This window comes from Quercus suber, unplaced genomic scaffold (genome assembly GCF_002906115.3).
Source record: "Quercus suber isolate HL8 unplaced genomic scaffold, Cork oak 2.0 scaffold_1208, whole genome shotgun sequence".
NCBI classification, from domain to species: domain Eukaryota; kingdom Viridiplantae; phylum Streptophyta; class Magnoliopsida; order Fagales; family Fagaceae; genus Quercus; species Quercus suber.
The window spans coordinates 54830-60762 of NW_027070604.1; positions in this window are offsets into that span (position 1 = coordinate 54830).

Below are 5933 nucleotides of genomic sequence, written 5' to 3' on the forward strand. Positions count from 1 at the left end.
TACCGTAATGTGCTGTTCATTTTCTGCAAGCCTCTCACATCAGAAAACCCCCAAACCAAAAGCTCTCACTAGAATCAGAGGTTAAAGAGACGGCGCCGTTTCGTTGTCTGTCTTGGCCCTCGATTCTGCTCATTTTCTCGTAGGTTTTTTTATTTTAACCTTAAAAAAAAAACCCAAAACATCGTTCTTGTTCTTCATCTTCATCGTAACAATGGTTCGCACAAGCCATCAAAAGCCGAGAAGAAGATCGCATACGACTCCAACTATGCCAGCTGTTGGACGAGTACAACCAGATCCTTATCGTAGCAGCCAACAACGTCGGATCCACCCAGCTACAGAGTATTCGCCAGGGTCTACGTGTCGACTCGGTGGTTCTCATGGGTAAAAACACCATGATGAAGAGGTCTATCAGGATCCATGCTGAGAACCCAGCTACAGAGTATTCGCAAGGGTCTACGTCGTAGTTTCGCTCTCTCTCTCTCTCTCTCTTTTTCATTTTTTTTTGTTTGTTTTCATTCACAGTTAAAAATTGTGTTTTTGTTTGGTTTTTTTTTTTTTTATTTTTTTATTTTTTTTATTAGGGCAACGTGGGTTTGTTTCCTGATTTTCACCAACACAGGGTGATTTGAAGGAGGTCAGTGAAGAGGTCGCCGAGTACAATGTAAATTTTTTACTTTAATTAGATGTTTGGTTCTTACTTTTATTTATTTATTTTGAGAAGAAAATTAATTTATGAGCAAGCCCTTGTGAATGACATATATTTAACGTTATATGCTTGTACATTAAACAAGCGAGTTCTACATATCAATGATTAATAGAATTGATAGTGGATTGCTAATTTTGTAGATAAGATATGAAATTAATGTTTATAATTTATTGATAATATAAATAGCCCATTTTTTTTTTTCAAGCTATAACCTGTTAAAATTATATAAATGGAACTATTTTTTTTTTTTTTTTTATCTAATCTACTCAAATAGTGTAATTTTCATTATAAGGTAGTTATCTATCATAAGCATAGATGTGTGAAGAACTAACAACTTGTAAGTTGTGGTTTTATTTACTATATACAGAAAAGAATAAATTAATCAAGTAACTCTTGAATGAGCTTAAGTTATCGGTTATTCCATTTAACAATTTGCTTAGTGAGCATGGTGATTTTTTGTTGTTGTTGTTATCCTTGAAATCTAAATCATTCTTTTTTAGGCTAAGGATCTGGAATGCACGGACGCGGCTCAAGAGGCGCCGCACCTGCGTCCGACGTAGCAGGACATGGCAACGCGCGAAGGACACCGCTGACGCGCGTTGGTGCCGCGTCGGGCCGCGTCCACCATGTGGTTTCTTTTTTTTTCTCCCGACTCGCGCCTACGCAGCTGAGACTCGGCCCGATTTGCGCCAACTCAGTCTGTATCGGCCGAAACCGGCGAAACTCGAAACGGCCAATTTAGGCCGAAATTCAAAAAAAAAAAAAAAAAACCCTAAATGACCCACTGTGAGACACTCAACCTCCGTCACTTCAAACACACCGTTCTTAAGTCTTCACTTCAAACTTCAGCTCTCTCTCACTCGTCTTTGTGCTCTTTGCCTCCCTTTCTGTCTCTGCTCTCCGTCTCCCCTGTGAGACACTTAGCCACTCAGTCACACACTCAGACAGTTGAGGACGAGGATGGATAAAATCTTAGTCTCGCGCCGCCGCCCGATGTAAGACAGTTGAGAGTACCATATCACTTCTGATGAAATAAAAAAGAGTGGAAGATTGTCTTTTAGTTTTTGAGATGGCACTTGGATGCCATGTAATAATCCTGGCTTTTTATTATGGAACATTGACATATTATTGAATTTGAATTTGATTGTATTGAGGTTGGAACCTTTTGGACTAGTAATTTTATTTTGAAGGAATGAAAGAATTATTTGCTATTGTTATTATTTGAATTTTTATTACTTGATTTATAGTTGAATTATAAATTTAGATACATGAGAGTTGATATCAGGTTATTCAGGTTAAGTTTAATTAAACAGGTTATTCAGGTCATAATCAAACAGGTTATTTGTGTCGATCTTAACTTGACTTACTAATTAAACGGGTTAAACGAGTCGTGTCGGGTTACCCGTTTAATAAACAGGTCATGTTAGGGTTGAGGAATCCTGACCTGTTTACTAAACAGGTCGGGTTCGGGTTGACCTATATAACGTAATACTCACACCTCAACCCGACACGAACCCGACACGCGAACACGAATTGCCGCCCCTAGATAGACCTCTTCATCATGGTGTTTTTACCCATGAGAACCACCGAGTCGACACGTAGACCCTGGCGAATACTCTGTAGCTGGGTGGATCCGACGTTGTTGGCTGCTACGATAAGGATCTGGTTGTACTCGTCCAACAGCTGGCATAGTTTGGAGTCGTATGCGATCTTCTTCTCGGCTTTTGATGGCTTGTGCGAACCATTGTTACGATGAAGATGAAGAACAAGAACGATGTTTTGGGTTTTTTTTTTAAGGTTAAAATAAAAAAACCTACGAGAAAATGAGCAGAATCGAGGGCCAAGACAGACAACGAAACGGCGCCGTCTCTTTAACCTCTGATTCTAGTGAGAGCTTTTGGTTTGGGGGTTTTCTGATGTGAGAGGCTTGCAGAAAATGAAGAATTTGGATCACGGTTTTTTAGGATGATTTGGATCTGACGGTTAGAATGTTTTTCTTGCTTGGATCTGACGGTTAGGATATTTTTAAATGGTGGTCTTAGTTTAGGAATTTTAGTGGGCTTGTGGTGTAAACTGGGCCTGTGAGTGGCTCAATGGGATTAGAAGCAAGTCCAGAAAATCAAGTCAGGAGTTAAACGACACAATTCCTAGTAAAACGGCAGGATTATGTAATGCTACAAGTAGTTTAGTGCATTAAGTATTTTCACACATGTGCAGAGCTTTTAGTTGTGTTCACACGTGATGTAACTAACAAAATTTAGTTAGTTAGTGCGTATATATATGTAAACAGGGTTAGAGATAAGTTTATGCAATTCAATACAATTCAAATATTTTCCAAACTCCTTTCTTGTTTTCTCTCTCTAATTCTATTATAAATCTGATATAATGGCAATGAAATTCAAGTAGACGTGGAAGCTCAAGGTATTGCAAACTTGTGTGAAATGGATCCCGATGTGCATAAATGCTTAGTATCAATCCTTGAAATTGGACTTGCCTGTTCAATGGCCTCACCTAAAGACAAAATGAAGATGAAAGAAGTTACCAAGGAACTAAATTTGATCAAAACCGATTTTCTTGGTTTTGCTATCTGCAGATGTGAATTTAGGAGAATCCAAGTTTAAGGTACTTCTTGATATATTAAATTTTAATTTGCCTAAATAATAAAATCATCAATAACAATTACATCCAATCAACAAGGTTTTTTATTATTATTGGATGGGTTAATTTTCTGATCTTGACGCTTTGAGTTGGGATTACTTCCAAACTATCAAAATAACTTCAATTACCTTTTGTAGACATGTCAAGCTCATCATTGTGATCAGGGAATAAAGTTTATTAATCAGGTACAAAATGAGGTGTCTACACTAAAATACCTATATATGCTCAACAAGGATATGAAAGAAGTTTCAATGACCTCTTTTAATAGTTTCATGTTCTGCAGTCCAAGTACAAAGTTAGTGTGGCAGCTCAGTCCATTGGAATGAAGGTTTTGGGCTAAACCCCTAATTTACTTGTATTATAGGTTAAGAATATCCAACAACGGGAGGCCCCAAAGATGGCGATGTAGTTTTTATCAGATACAGATGAATGTTTTCCTTTATCTCGCTTCCTTTCCCAAATCCCTACATTTCCCAAGAACATCACAGTGTATTTTCCCCTTCTCTATGAAATCCAGATTGGACTTCTTTCTCCTCAGGAAGTATTTTTCCTTTCTACTCTCGTGTTTCTCTTCCCCAAATTTTTCTAACCTCTTCTCTCTCACCCATTGGTCTTTATTTATAAGCTTCACTTAGTGGGATTGTCATGATGAAAGGAGTGTTTCCCATGTTGGTGGGTCCCTCTGAGCCATATTCCTGGCCAGATGGGGCCTGTTGTTCGTGACTGACGTGACTCTCTTGGAACTTGTACCAAGCACGAATTGGTGCTCGGCTGGCGGATTCCCTCTGTAAGGGACATATTTTTATGTAATTGGCATATCTTTTGACAAAACCACTTTACTTGTATTTTGGTAAATCTAAGTATGTTCAAGATGATTATTACAAGTAGTTACATTAAAGACATGAAGATTACTCAAGAATTGCTCAAGAAAAGTGTAATCTGTAGGTCTCGATACCTCCTCAACAGAAACTTGATCTGTCGAGATTCATTAAAGCTCGACATATGTCTCAATCTATTGAGCTTATGGGATTTAGACAATAGCCAACAATGTTTTTATTCTAAAAGGCTATTTGTTTATGGGTTTGTATAATCCTTAGTAGACTAGGAAAGTCCAAGGTTTGTGTATACCTATTTGGAATAGGAGAGCCCATTGAGCTCCTATTTAAACAAGGAGTTGGAAAAAGAAAAACCTAACCCTAGAGAGCTTCATAAGATTTTCTTTTTGAAACCCTAGCCTCCTCCTACAGAAGAAAGAGTTCTTGCTGCGTTTCTTGTACGCCTTTGGGTTCTATAACTAAGCAAAGTCTCTTGCACCAACATTGAAGATCTTATTGGTGTTTCTATGTGAAGCTACTTCAAATCAACTACAATAATCAAAGGGTTGTTGTGGAGTTAGTCATGTATTGGGATCCGTGCATCATTGGTTAATCACATACTGGGATTCGTGCATTGAATGGAAAGATTGCCGTTACAATACAAGTCCAATTAGGTATTGGGGTAAGGGTTCAACTGTAGGTTGGTATTTCAGGATAAGCCAAACGGTTTGGTAAGATTTCTTATACTTGTAACCGCATGTGATTAATAATAGTGGATTCTTGCAAGTAGTGACCTTAAATTCACTCGGTAGGGTTTTGCCTTGATGGTTTTCCCCATTTATAAACAAATCACCTGTGTCAATTTAAATTTCCGTTATATTTAGTTTAGTTGGTGATTTGTTTGTGATACCACGCCATTGCATTTAATTTGATATAATTAATTAACTTGGGTAATTAATTAATTTGCAAGGAGTCAATTCATTTTAACCCAACACCCCCAAGGCATTATCTCTTGATCTCGGCATAATAGGTGATGCTCGGTCAAGCTGCGAGCTTGGGCCAAGCCCATCTAGGGGACGGGCTGGGTGCTCGGTTAGCAAGCAGGGCAGAAAAGACCAGTTTTAGAAAACGTGTCCTGGTACAGACTAATAGCTGTGGCCCATACAATTAGTTATATTCATTACTTCCCAGACTATAAGGAAAAACCATGAAAGTAGAAACAATAACAACTATTACATTTGCATGAGACCATTTACAAAAATAGAATATGAAAGAACCTTTTGTAAGGTTTTGGATCTAAAAGTGTGAAAAAATCTAGTCTATCATTTGAACGTTGGTGAGAATCAAATAATATAACTATTTGTACAATTAAGATTATTTATCAAAATAATAAAAGACGTCCACTATTTAAAATAAAAATAAATTGACGTCAACAATTCCGTTAATGCAAAATTAATAGGAAACAAAAGAAATATTGTAAAACTTAATGACTAATCTATAATTCTTAAGATGGTCTTCAATCATTTTAGTAGATACATAATTCTCTCGTTGAAGATGATAGTTGAATATATAGAAAAAAATTCAAATAGAAAATACTTGTATTGGAAATTCTCAATTTTTTTTCTTAGAAAGAAGATCAATATTAAGGAATGGGTCAATATCGATAACGTCACCAACAGGAATAAAAATAATAAGACCAAGTTAAATAATTATCAAATAATTGATAAGAAAGTCATTTTTTCTTCAATGATTCA